We start from the raw sequence: 15,408 nt of genomic DNA, 5'->3' as shown, positions 1-15,408 counted from the left end.
TCAATGGTTGGGTTGTGCATGGTGACCCACAAATTGAATTGAGGTTGCATTAAGACTAGGGCAACATTTTTAAGGCTTCATAAGTGCTAAAACCGTTACTATTTGCTTCATAAAGCCTCCTAGCCGTTTTTGACACTCTTTGGTGGATTAGGGTTACACTTTAATGCTTATGATGACTCCTTAATGCTTCTTATGGCTCCTTAAGCAAGCATAGCCGGTTTTTTTTCATTCACAAGTCTAATGGACGTTTTTTTTGTGTTCTTTCAAGAGTTACCTTAATTTCTATTTACTAGTTTTAATGAATAATTGGTTGGTTGGCTTGTAACCACCAAATTTGTAATAAAGGCTTCATATAAAGCCAAATTATGCATGGAAAAAGTAATGCACGAATTTTAATCAAAGAACCATTATTTTCACTTTGAATTATTGTTATAATTCTCAAATTATCTTGTTGGGACGTGTTCTTGACTTGATACGAACTCAATCCAATAGGTTTTGGATTGTTTTAATCGGTATACAACTTAATAGGTCTTGAGTTGTTACTATACTAATCTATCTATTTCTTTCCATTCACATATCATTTGTGGTTGCTATTCTCTCTTAATTTACCTAAACACTACCCTACTCACTAAATCAAGCCCATACACGCATCATATATCGCATAGATGGCACGTCCGAGACCCGGGAACTGAGCTGCTACCACACCTCATACGCCCAGCGTACGCCGAGGCTTCGGCCAGGTATAAAAAGGGTGCGAGACAGCCCGATTGTTTTTTGGAAACTTTCACTCTCCTCTACCCCGTACTCTATATTTAGCCCACTGATAACCCACAAAGCCCCGATAACATCCGCGACACCCGAAGCAAGTCCCGACACTCTAAAGTTCTCGCGAAAATCATATTTCCAGTTGAAACTCTGCCCACGGAAGGTCCGGTTTTCAACTAAAACCTCCCGGTTTTGTCATAGAAAGCCATACTTAGAGTCGAAGTGTTGCCTAAATTAATTCACGGTGAGTTCAATATATAGCAACAATCGTATTTCATGTGTTATATGTGCAAGGTGCTTTCCTGTGTGAAGGTTCTAGTTAGTGGTTTGGTCTAGGCTTTCGTTATAATAGTTTCTTTTGGGTATGTATGCAATTTTGGTAGTTTGGTTAGTAGTTTACAACCTTGTTATGAGTTTACATCCCCGTAAGCTGTTTACGGCCGTAAACCCGGATTCGGCCCAGGTCCACTATATATAGAGGTTATGTAGGTCATTTGTGGTTGTTGATGCCACCAGTGTTCACGGTCACAGAGCACATTGTACCAGACGTCTTTGTTCAATATAAGTGTGTGAAAAGCTTGTTTTAATTCTGTTTTCTACTCGGTTTCTGTCACACCCCCAAAACCGGAATGGCGAAAACGTTCGGGGGTGGAGGATGTCATGTCAAGTATCACGAGATATGTATATAGTAAGCAAGTAATGAACAACCATTTCATTTAGAAAAAAAAAGTTTTTACAATGTGTGTGTTCACAAAACATAGAAGTCATAAACAAATAACAAAACAAGACTTGAAGTTGTAATGCTCCATCTTCTGAATCCCAGGACGAGCACCTGTCTAATAGTCTCCTGAAAATACAAGTTATTTGAAAGAGTTGATCAGCAATTAAGCTGGTGAGTTCATAAGATTTTAGTGATATGAGTAAGCTGTAAAATGTGGAAAATGTATATGTAAAAGTGATGTAAGTTGTAAGTTCTGTTTTTATAAGTTCGCCTGTTCCTCTAGAAAATCCTATATTTACTACTTTAATGGAAGTTAAGTAAAATGACACTACAAGCCTTTTTATGCATACTAAGTGGGTACAAGTTATATATACATAGCGTAAATAAACAATCGATTGTGTGCATCTGTCCTAAACTCACAACCCAGCGGGGAACAGCAAGTAAGGCAGATAGCACACATTCCATTGGTTGTTAGATCGTTGTCATATATAACCTTGGTATATTCACTTGTTACTCATGGATTTATTTGTAATGTTTCTTTTATATCTAATGAAGAGTTCTTGTAAGAAAACCTATTTTTCTTATAATAAGATATTGACTATGGTGATTACCTTTATAATAGCTTTGTTTATACTGCTATATATAATTTGATATCGGGTAGATAGTTAATTGGGGGAATTTGCCGTAAGCCCACATCCAACGGGAACAGGACGCCGGTGGAAGACACACATTTAACTATATATTGGATATTAGTTTTATATATAACTATGGTGTATAAACTAAGGTGTTATAGAGTTAATTCACTTAAAGTCTTTAAAACTGTGCTAGCTTAATAAAATGGATTAAGCCCTTAACTGGGAAATCACTAGTTTTGTATACCAAAAGTACTGACTTTGAAAAGTAAGTTTTCTACTAGAATAACTGTGCGTTGACTCTGTGTCCTATGACCTGATCCTTACTTGGTAGCCTTATGATGACTTAGTGTATAATAAGTATAAATATATATAGATTTGGGTAGATAATAGATTGGGTGACCTCGGTGCAAGCCCACATCCAACGGGAACAGGACATCCAACGAAGAGCACACATCCTATTAGCTGTAGGGATCTACTTAGCATATATGTATCCTATAGTGTATACACTAAGGAATCATAAAGTTAGCATCATGATCCTAACCTTCAATCATAGCCTTCTACCAAGGCATCTTCTATTCTGTGTTAAACCCGACTGTTCCTTTGTAAATTGTAAAGTATATTCTCCCTAATTTATAACTATCTTGACTAGAAAATAGATTAACTTTCAAGTGGTATTGTCATTTTATGAAAGTAATGGGAAAAGTAAGTACACAGATGTCGTTTATAATGACATGCGGATGTACTAATAACCTGAAAACATATTTGTCTTATTACGGTCATAATGTGAAAGCTAGAACCCCTACTAAACGCTCTCATGAAAGGAGATTAAGGGAACCCAACGCGACCCAAGCAAATCCATGCAAGCCGTGTAATTCACATTAAAGTTATATGATCATGTATACCCAATATAACTATCACTAATGCGTTAGTGATTCATTGGTATAATTAGATCCTGTTTGTGTGTTCTCATGCTATAGCAACTTAATTTGTTATGTTCTGTTCTGGTAATATTTGATTCTCTTCACTGTTCGTTATGTTCTGGTATTGTTTCTTTGTGAGCTTCATTGTACTAGAAGAAATGAATAACATTCTCCTAAACTATACCTATAATAGTTTACTAATGCTCTACTTGGACTGTTACTGAAAAAACTCGTTTCTCTACTAAGTTATGCTCTTACTTTAAAAACGGAGTTTTGTATAACTATAAAGTAAAATAACTTTTTGAAATGTTTTGACGACTTATAAATAACATAAGTAACATTTTGAAAGATGTTTAACAACAAACATTTACACAATTATCATTGTGTTCAACCTGTATTCCCCCCCCCCCTTAAAATAGTTAAAATAGTTAAAAGATTCATTACGGGGTATGAACTCACCTGATGTGGGTGATTCAAACGGGTATGCGTGTAAGGATGAGAAGTTCCATGAATGAAGTCCCGAGACACAATAAGTCTTAAATGACATATAAGGACACATATTGACATGAATATAGTGTTTATAAAAACTATATGAAAGGAAACACCTTCCGGGACTAGGAAACACCTTGACCAAGTGTTGGAATCACCCGTGATTCAACATAGGAAGGTATAAAGGACTCACATGAGTTTACTACCATGAGTTCACGGACCAAGGGAGTTTACGGCCAGAAACTCATGGTTACTCATGGGTTAGTGCAAGTTTGAAAGCTGGGGAATGTTTTAGGGACATTAACTTTAACCTAGGATGAGAAAGACCACCTTCTTTGGAGTTTTTGAGGAGTTCACGGCCCAAATGAGTTTACTACCATAAACTCATGGCCATTTATGTTTATGAGGGTCCTAAAGGTCATAAGGAAGCATTCTAAATTCAAGCCTAAGCCTTAGGAAGTGTTTGTGGCATCAAAACACCCCTAACTTGAGTTTTTGGCCCTTGGACCATTTTGGCTTATGTTTGCGGCTGTAATCACCTATGGGTGATGGTATTTTGATTGCTTTGAGTCCTAAACACATCATGGTAAAGTGCTACACGTGTCTCTTGGCTTATGGAAGGCATTTAGGGCACTTTGGCACCATAAAATGGAGTTCACGGCCCAAGGACTTCCTTGGCCATGAACTCACTTCTAGCCTTGTTTCTTAATGTTTTGGGGGTCTAAAACAAGTAATTTTAGTCTCTAGGTTTAGTCCCAAGGCTTGGTGGGACATTGGGCACACTTTGTCCCTTATAAAGGAGTTTACTCTCCAAGATGTTCTTGGGCGGTAAACTCCCAAATCTTGTTGTTTTGATATGATTTTCATGTTATTAAGTCATATAACACACTTATATACACTCTAGGTTGAAGTACTCACAATTGGGGGTGATCGGGTGAAGATCCTAGAGAGAGAAATCGGGTTTTCTCTAGTTGGAAATGTCACAAATGAATTAAAAGTGGCTAAGTTTTCCTTATATAGTCTCGGGAGATTTTGATCCAAATACGATTTTTGGACTGTAATATTTCAAACTCTTGAAGGTTTTGGCACTCATTGTAACATATTAAACCCTAGTGTATCCTCTCTCCTGATATCATCTGGTAGCACTAACTTTAAAACACTCAAACTTACTCTAACAAGCTTGAAAGTTAGTAAAAATAGTTTTGACTTCTATTGAAGTGGATGGTTGTACAGAATGGAAAGTTTTGGGTTGTCACAGTTTCTCATTCCATTTATTGTGTGATTGCTTGATCATTGGTAAAGATTCGTTTTCAGGAGCTTACGAGTAGTATCAGAGCAGAACCGGTGTCAAAGCGTCATTCAATCAAAAATTTTCAACCGTTTGAACTCATATTCGTTAGTGTTCAAGATTAGAGTTTGGTGTTTTCATAGCAAAAGGAGTCAAATCTGCATCAAGCTTGCGTTTACTGCGATTTTTGGGAGTTTACTGCCAAAGGATTATGACCGTAAACCCTATTTACGGCCATAAACTCAAGAACATTCAATAGGTGTAAAGTGTGTTCTTGAACCGTAATCAGTGCTTCTTAATTTCAAATTTTGACAATTTTATTTTTCTAATTTTTAAGTTTTAAAAATGGATTCTCAAAGTCAAACACATCATCATGAAATGGATTCTGTTATGGGCACTACTACACGCATTCCAAGACTGCTGTCTGCTGATGGTTTTCCTAAATGGAAATACCGGATAGAGAAGTACATTAATATGAAGGACTTCAAGATTTGGAGAAGCATCATTAAGAATACCATCAAAATAACCACCACTGTTGCAGGACAAGTCACTGACAAAGCTATTGAGAACTACACAGATGAAGATTTTGAGAAGGTTGAGGAGCAGGAACGAGATTTGGCCACTCTAACCATGGCCCTGTCTTCAGATACAGCTCAAGGTTTTAGGGAGTATACTTCAGCAAAGGCTTTGTGGGAAACCCTAATTGAGGTATATGAAGGGAATGAAGACATGAAAGAGAGCCGCCAGGATATGCTGCGACAAAGGTTTAATATCTTCAACTACATTCCTGGAGAAACCCTGGAGGCACAGCTGCAACGATTCACAACACTCACCACTGAGATGACTGTAGCTAGGATCTTTTTCACAAAGTCTGAAATAAATAAAAAGTTATTGAATGCTCTCCCAAAGTCATGGGACATGAATGTGGTTGTTATCAAGAAGACCAAAGATCTAAGTCTCCTTACTCTTGCTGAAATGATGGCGATCATCAAGGCTTGTGATATTGATGATAAACAACGGGAGATAAATCATGTGAATTCATACTCAGCTGCAAACCTTGGGATCTCATCTAACAATGCTCTTTCATCTCTCACCTTTTCCCCTACAGGTCAGCCTTTTGCTGCTCAGCAAGCTCAGATTCAATCCTTTTCCACTCCATCAGCCACTCCACTTCCTGCTGCATCATCCATGCCTTTCTCTCAGAACCAATCTTTTTTTGCAACTCAAGCTGCTTCTTCCTCTAATGTGGCTTCTTACTCAAATGCCAAGGAGTGTGATAAAAATCTTGCTCTCGCCACAAGACTTGTTAACTGCTACAATGCTCTTGTAGCTAGAGATCTTCCACCACAATTGTCATTTGCTGATTTTGATTTTAAGAAATTTGATGTGTCAAGCGAAGTAGTTGTAAATATGATAGATCATTGTTTACAATTCAAAAATAACCAGCAGAAAGGTCTAGGATATGATAAAGTGTCACCCCCCCCCCCCCCCTTTAATCATACATATCAGTATCAACCTTTGTCCAAGGAGGAGACTGCTAATGAACCATTCATGGTTTATGGCAAGCCTTCTGGTTTTGTTTTGGGAGGATTTATTAATGTTGAAAGTACTAACATTTCTACTTCCCCTGCAGATCAATCCTTAGATCAGTCAAAGCACAAAGTTGAAGGATCTGTTTCTGATAACAAACCTGAGTTTGAATCTGAAGTTTTAGTTTCCAATAATTTTTTTTTTGATGTTCAAAAAGACAATGTTTTTCATGATACTTCTGCATTTGTTTCTTTTGATTTAAATTCTTTTGAAGTGTTTGATGAGTTGGTTGATGATTCTATTGCTTGTGGTGTTTCTAATGAAAATATACCAACTCCACATGTCATTTTATCTGATGCACCCTCACTTATCTCACAACCAGCTTCTTGTTCATGTTCATGTGGGAAAAGTAAGGGTGTTAGTAAAGAAAATAAAACTGAACAAAATTGTACCAATTCATATAACGACAAACAGACTTGTTTTAATTGTGGTGTCGGTGGTCATATAGCTAGAAATTATCCAAATAGGATCTTTGTACATTATATGTCACCAAGAGGAGAGAACGATTCTGGAGTAAGGTCTTTAACTAGAAAGTCCTCAAAGACTCGTTCTCAGAATGATGATTGGAAGGATGATCGAAGTACAAAAAGGGCATGTTTTCAAAAGAATAAAAGGATTTTTCATGACAGAGTCACCAACTATTTTCCAAAACCGAACAAGGCTCCGCCAAGAACGGTATTGTCAAGGAGTTCTCCTGGGTCTTCAACCGCTTCTGGTAGAAAGCCCAAGTGCTCAATGAAAACAGATAAGAAACACATTTCAAAATCTCCAGTGAATGTTAAGAAACCAAATTATCAATGGATGCCCAAAATAACTTCTTGTCAATCACCAACATCCTCGAAAAAGACTTCAAATATTGATAAATCTAATAAAATGAAGGGTAAACACGGGAAAGTAATGACCTAGGTTCCCAAATCTAATTAATCCCGCTCATCTTGCAGGGATAGTTGCGGAGGAATGTCGTCGGAGCTTGGTTCGTTGACAGCGGCTGCTCCCAGCATATGACAGGAGATATCTCTCAATTGAACAACATTTAAACCTTTAATGGGGGATATGTTTCCTTTGGGGGTGGAGAAGGTGGAAAGATCACTCAGAAAGGAACCGTTACAAATGGAGTGTTAAGTTTCGAAAATGTCTACTTTGCTCACGAGTTAAAGCATAGTTTGTTGAGTGTGTCTCAAATATGTGACAAAGGCTATTCTACACATTTCACTGACAACGAATGTATGATTCTCAAGTCAAGCATTGTCATCCCAGAAGAATGGATTCTTGTCAAATCTAAGAGGGATGGACATGCTTACATTATTGATATGAATAGCAACCTTCCAGAACAAGTAACGTGCCTCTTTTCAAATGTCTCATAACAAAATGCAATGCTTTTGCACTGAAGACTCGGTCATGCTAACGCCAAAAACTTAAATCATCTTGCGAAGAATGAGATGGTCTGTGGTTTGCCTGTCAAAGAATTTATAACTTTTGGAAAGTGTGTGTCATGTGCACAAGGAAAACATCATAGAAAACCACACGTGCCGAAACAGGTTAACTCAATCAGTCAGGTACTCCAATTGCTGCATATGGATCTATTTGGACCAGTCAACATTCTCAGCATTAACAGAAATTTGTACTATTTAGTTGTGATTGATGAGTTCTCTCGTTTTATGTGTGTTTTCTTTCTATCCAACAAAGTTGGGGTGACTGATCTAATTAAGAAATTCATTGTGTTGATTGAGAACCAAACCAGCAATCGGGTGAAGGCGCTTTGTACCGACAACGAAACAGAGTTCAAGAATTCTTTTCTAGATCATTTTTGCGTAGAAAAGGGGATTATGCATAAATAAAGCTCCACTCACACCCCTCAACAAAATGGTGTTGCTGAAAGGAGAAATAGAACTTTAAAAGGCGTTGCAAGGACGATGCTGTGTGACTCCATGTTACCGGTTTTCTTTTGGGCTGAGGCGATTAACACTGCTTGCTACGTTTAGAATCGTGTGTTGATCAATAAAGCTTAGATGAAGACTCCGTATAAGATTTTATATGGTCACAAGCCATCAGTCAGTCATTTCCATCTATTTGGATGCCCTTGCACCCTTCTTCACCTAGAGACCAACCCAAAGTTTAATGCCAAAGCTGATGATTGTTACTTTGTAGGGTATGCTGCACGCACCGCATATAGAGTCCACAATAAGAATACAAAGCAGATTGTGGAATCCTATTACGTGCGCTAGTTGGAGGAGAATGAAATAGATGCTCGAGTGGGTCCAGATTGGTTGTTTGATTACACATCGCTTTCCAAGTCCATAAATGCGTCTTTAGATAGCTCATCTGGGTCTTTCTCTAGTTCGAAGAATGTTTCTGAAGACGAAGATGAAGAAGTTGTCTACAAACCCCCAACGGTATCCTCTTCACCATCTGAGGGGGAGCCCTCTGCCTCACCTGAGGGGGAGTCATCTGTACCACCTGATAGTCCAAAATCTCTAGTTAAGAATGATTCTCCTGATGCTGAGGCTACATTGCTCACTCTTGTAGAAAGAGAGTTCATGTCTAGAGATGCTTCCGCTGTCAATTCAACCTTTATGGAACTACTATTTCCTGAAGACATTTCTAATGAGTTTGTAGCGGAGTCATCTGGTGTGGAACAATCAGCAAACGAAGGAGGTATCAAGATTCACAATCTTCCCGTCTCACTTAATGACATCAACCAGGAGATCCCTCAAGAATTCAATGCGATCATCCGATCGAGAACATCATGGGTCAGCTGGGCGATGGAGTTAAAACCAGAAGTCAGAGTGGAGATGTCAATACATGTCTCTACTCTTGCTTTATCTCTCAAATAGAGCCCAAGAATGTTGAAATTTATCTAAATGAGCCCAGCTGGGTAGAGGCTATGCGTGAAGAGTTAAATCAGTTTGAAAAACTCGGGGTTTCGAAATTGGTTGAGTTACCAAAGGGAAAAATGTCTCTTGACACACGTTGGGTCTATCAAAACAAGCAGGATGATTCAGGGGTTATAGTGCGAAATATAGCTAGATTGGTGGTTCGCGGGTTTCGACAAGTTTAGGGACTTGATTACACTGAGTTTTATGCTCCAGTAGCACGCTTGGAGGCTATTCGTATCTTCCTTGCATATGCCTCCTACATGAATTTCACGATATATCAAATGGACGTCAAGACAGCTTTCTTGTATGGCAAGGTGAAGGTAGAAATCTACGTTGATCAGCCCACTGGGTTCATTGCCTCGAAGTTCCCTAATCATGTCTACAAGTTGGACAAGGCATTGTATGGGTTACATCAAGCTCCTCGAGCGTGGTATGCGACTATTACAAAGCATTTACTCGAGCATGTATACTCTCATGGCACTATCGATCAAATTTTGTTTATCAAGCATGTTGGTAATGATCAGATTCTGGTTCAAATCTATGTTGACGATATTATTTTCGGGTCGACCAGTTCGCAACTTTGCAAGGAGTTTGAAGGCGTCATGAAAAAGCGGATTGAGATGAGTTCGTTGGGAGAAATGACCATGTTTCTAGGGCTTCAGGTTAAACAAAATTCAACCGAAATCCTGCTCCATCAAGCTAAGTATGTGGAGGATATTCTTGAGAAGTTTGAGTTTCAAGACGCAAAACCTGCTTCAACACCGATGGCCAAAAGACCCCTGCTGACTCCAGATACAGAGGGTGAATCCGTAGATCAGACTTATTACAGATTGATGATCGGATCGTTGATGTATCTTACTGCAAGCCGTCCAGACATCATGTTTGCAATTTGTCAATGTGCACGTTATCAGGCTAATCCTAAACTTTCACATCTTATTGTTGTCAAAAAAAATTTCGGTGTATCAAAGACAGTCCAAAATTGGGTCTTTGGTATCCGAGGAATTCCGAATTTGATTTATATGCTTTTGGTGACAATAATTATGGAGGCTGTGAGCTTGATAGGAAATCTACTTCAGGAGGGTGTCAATATCTTGGTGACAGGATACTGTCGTGGAAGTGCAAGAAACAACACACTGTCTCAACATCAACAATGGAAGCGAAATATATTGCTGCATCTACTTGTTGCTCCCAAGTTATCTGGATCCAACATCAGCTGTTGGATTACGATTTAAATTATTTAGAAACCCCTATTTACTGTGATAATGAGGCCGCAATTCAAATTGCTAAAAATCCTGTCCAACATTCCAAAACCAAGCACATTGATATTAAAATTCATTTTATCAGAGATTGTTATGAGCGTTCACCCATCCACCTGGAATAGGTTTCCACTGCTTATAATGTGGCGGATCTATTCACCAAGCCTTTTAACAAAGCTCGATTCGATGTGCTTGTGGGATTTTTGAAAATGATTCGTTTTGAGGATTAGTTTTTCTTTTGTTTTTTTACTTATTTTAAGTTTTTCATTTCATTTTCTTAATTTTTATTTTCTACTTGGTTTTTGGCTAGGTTAGTTTAAATTTGCGCATTTTTATTTCATTTTTGTTTCATTCTCACCCATGCACAAATTTAGGGGGGAGAAATAATCAAAAATCCAAAAACAATAAAAAAGTATAGAAAATTATAAAACTATGTTGCTAATAGTCTTGTTTGTAGGTGTTGTGACGGGAAGTGATATTACCAAGTGATAAAGGGCAATCTAAATCTGTGTAACATGCCAAAGCTGAAATGTCTACAATCTGTGTTCGATGCGCTGGTAGGCACATAAATTTTAAATGGACTTGACTAGGTAGATTTGAACTTAAGGAGATTTGATAAAATTAACCTAGTTAGATCCGTATAGCCTGACACTACGACACTCAAATAGGTATAGCAGGGAGATATACATCAGAATCTACTGGTCACATCAAAAGAACCCATATCTAGAGCTGTAGATTAACGTTTCCTCGATGTGCGGATTCTATCCTTAATCCCGGTATTGATGGGGTGACTGGGGAATTCCAATAAATTAGGTTTGTAGAAGATTATTTTCTTTCTCTCTGTCTGTTAGTCATATGTCGCCTCTTCCATTTTCTGCCATTAGCTTACGACCATGGGTTTACGGTCGCAAACTCTAGTTTGACCGTAAACTCTATGTTGACCGTAAATTTGACTTTGGTCAAAATAATTTACTCTTTTTGGGCTAAATTTAAAATTGATTTAATAAAATGAAAACATTAATGGCTCAGATATCATTGCTTTCTTACCTGGCCTGTTTTACTGCAGATCAAATGGCAACTTTAAAATTTGCATATATGCATTACTTGGTGATTGTCCTGACAGATCCTCCTACAATACACGGAGAGTTCAGATCGATGATTCACAAGCTAAGGGAGTGCTGCTTAGCATCTGCTATTACTGTCAATCCGATGATTTATCAAAATATCATTAGGGAGTTCTAGCAGAACGCTAAATTGAGAAGAGATGACGATGGAGCTGTCACTGTCGATGCGGTAGTTATGGGATGTAAGATTGTGATCAATGAATAGTTTGTTAGAGAAGCATCGTTGATCGATGACCAGCCCAGCTATCCAACATAAACTGGAATTGAGGACGCTCAGAAAGTGCTTGGAAAGATGGGATACGAAGGCACATTTCCTCCCACCGTGAAGAAGCTACTGCCACCATACTGGAGGTTTATGGATCATGTATTTTTGAGCTGCATTTCTGGAAGAATATCTGGTGCTGATGAGATCTCTTTAAGTAACACCGGAGCCATTGCTTCTCTAGCAGCTGGGATAAAATTCAATTTTTCAAGATTCATTTTGGATGAGTTTGTGGTAAACATAAATGCTATAACTTGGGATACTTTCTTGATGTATCGCAGGTTCGTTCAGTTCTTCATTAATATTTAATTTCCAGACATGGTTAAAGAGGGAGATACATTAGACATGAAGTCCTTGGGTCCTCATACTCTCAGGCTCATCAAGCAGAACCACAAAGGCAAGGTTATCTTTCAAGGACTGCATCCGCTGGTAAAGTTTGGCAAATTTGCTGAACTAAATGAATGTTCCGAATCTCATGGTTCGTCAGAAAAAGTATCATTAGAGCCTGATTCTTCAGAAAGGGTGGTATCTGAAGATGTTATTATAGTTTCAGACCAGGGAGAAGATGATGAAACAGCTGGTTAGAAGGTTTATATTGTTGAGGAACATGACGATTCGGAAAGGGTGACTATAATGAAGGATCTTCGAAGAATGCAATTGAAACTGACGTTTCTGAAGATATTGATCTTACAGGGTTTGATAAGGATGAAATTCATTTCAATTTTGGAATCAATGAAGATCTCTTGTCAAATGACAATCTCAACACATTGTTAGATGATATCGATGATGTTGCTCCCCAAGCAACAGAGATGCGGGCTTCTGATGACGTTCTTGAATCAAATGTTCCTACTTCCAAGCCAGTGGCTGAAGCTACAACATCAATGGAGACAATATCATGGATTCCTCCCCGTGATGTTGTTGCTCCTATAACCGAGCCATTTTCCAATGATCCAACAACAATGTCAACCTCTCAACCTCCATTGAAACGGAGAAGACGTGACCCGAGGCAGGTAACTCTTGTTGCTGATCTGCTTCAAGACCTGACAGCTACACCAACTACAACTCCACTAATTATTTCAACAAAACCTTTTTCTGTATGCCCCTCTTCTACATTCGAAGCTGGGGATTATTCCGTTCCACCAGGGTTCTCTCCTCCTAGAGGCAGATCGTGATGCCGCCTCTATAAGGCTTGCTCTGCATCTCGCTCAGAATGGAAGTGTTGATCCTTCTTCTCGCGGCAAATGAATTTCTTTCAGAGAAGGTCACCAAGGAGTAGATAAACCATTAGTTGATGAGCTTCAAAAGAAGATCAATGTCCTGGATCAGAGGAACATTGAACTTGATATTCAAGTCAATGATTTATTGAATGAGAATGCCAAACTGAAATCTCAAGTCTCTGGTATTCAGGATGATTGAGCGATAAAGACAAAGCAAATCTCTGATCTTCAAGCCCATTTTAATCTCGTTACCTCCAGTTACTTTGATTTGAAGAAGAAGCTTGAAGGAGATCTTAGTGACAAATAAAAAACATCTGTAGACGAGTATAGGATCAATCTACATGTACAAGCTCATCCTGTTGCCATGCCAACCGTTCAGACTTCACGGGTTGTAAATTGTTTTGATGAGGAGCCCGCTCATTCTCCTCATGTTGCGGCAATTATACATGATAGACAAGCTTAAGCTGCTAAAAAGGGACAACTCTTGTTTAAGAGGAGCTCTGACAAAAATGCACTTGGGGATCAACCAACATTCACCGTTACGGATCTTGAGGTCATACACTTTAGAGATACGTATGGTGATAGGTCTGGGATCATTTAATGGGGATTTCATGATACTCTAAACATGTGGATAGTATGAAGAAAGAGTGGCGACACTGAGCTATACAAAGACTATCATGATTTCCATTCATGGACTAGGGTGGATCTATCAGAGTTATCACAATCTCCTTTTGCAAATCCCTCAGATAATCAACAGGCAACTCAATTCAAGCACTTCCTAGAAGACCAGGTGAAAAGGGTTTTCCTTCGATGAAGACTGTTGAGTCTGTTCTCAAGCATTATCAAGACGTCATAGATCCGAACACTGGTCATCCACTTCAGGCGGTGATCTGGCCTGCGACCAATAAGGTTAAACAAATCCATGTGCTTCAAAGTTATCCAGATGGATCCCTAAGCTCCATGCTTTACTGGGTTTTCGATGAGACTACAATGTCTGCTGTTATCAAACTTAAAGATGGATGCATCTGTCTTTATGATCGAAGGGATTTGTTCTAGTTCAGGAAGTGGGATATTCATCATCTGAGTCGTCATCAAATTAAAGTTGCAGAGGAGATTTTTGAGCAATCCGTGAAAGAGGACGCATCCATAGTTGTCGAGATCATCAATAAACATATGTGGAATGGAGCAATGGGGCAGGTAGATGTGATGGTGGTCGACAAAGATTAAATCCGAGCTAGCACCAAACCAAGGGGGAGATTGAAGGAACTAGTTAGTGGTTTGGTCTAGGCTTTCATTGTAATAGGTTCTTTTGGGTCTGTATGTAGTTTTGGTAGTTTGGTTAGTAGTTTACGACCCTGTTATGAGTTTACGGTCGTAAACCCAGAGTCGGCCCATGTCCACTATATATAGAGGTTATGTAGGTCATTTGTGGTTGTTGATGCCACCAGTGTTCACGGTCACAGAGCAAGTTGTACCAAACGTATTTATTCAATATAAGCGTATGCAAAGCTTGTTTCAATTCTTCTTTCTACTCTGTTTCTCATTCCATTGATTGTGTGATTGCTTAATCATTGGTAAAGATTTGTTTTCAGGACCTTACACTGTGATATTCTGGTATTGATTTTGAGTCTTTAACCATGTAGAGCATGTCTCGTATTGATAATATACCATTGATCATGTAGAGCATGTCTTGTATAATTTATGGTATTGGCTTTATGCCTTTGACCATGTAAAGCATGACTCGTATAAATTTTGATATTGGTAATGGCCTAGGTAAGGCTGAAAGCTTGTATATGCTAGCAAAATGATAATCATAAATTGTATATTTTTTGTGCCACTTGGGCTGAACTTTATTGATGTGTATCATGTATTGAAATTGTTATGTCTCATTGATTTTATATCTTTGAATTAAATCATTTATTGATATGGAAAGCTTATCACATGATTCACATATTCCTTTGTTGTTCCATGTTCCTCTTGCTTCTGCCATATTGATCTATATATAGGGCATACCATTATAATGTATCTATTATTGAACTCACTAAGCGTCATCACTTACCCCTCTTAGTGTTTAACAATTACAGGAAATAAGCATCCAGTATAGTCTTATATTGTTGGAAGTTTTAGAATAGTTTATACTATTACTTTGTATTTGAGTTTCGTATGTATAAATTATAATATCCTGGGTATTTTTGTAATATATTAAACTTAGTCGGTTTGTATCCAGTCTTTTGTATTAAGACAATCAATGTAAAATATAATATG

Source organism: Lactuca saligna, chromosome 4 (genome assembly GCF_052625555.1).
Source record: "Lactuca saligna cultivar CGN05327 chromosome 4, ASM5262555v1, whole genome shotgun sequence".
NCBI classification, from domain to species: Eukaryota; Viridiplantae; Streptophyta; class Magnoliopsida; order Asterales; family Asteraceae; genus Lactuca; species Lactuca saligna.
This window is presented reverse-complemented; position numbering follows the sequence as displayed.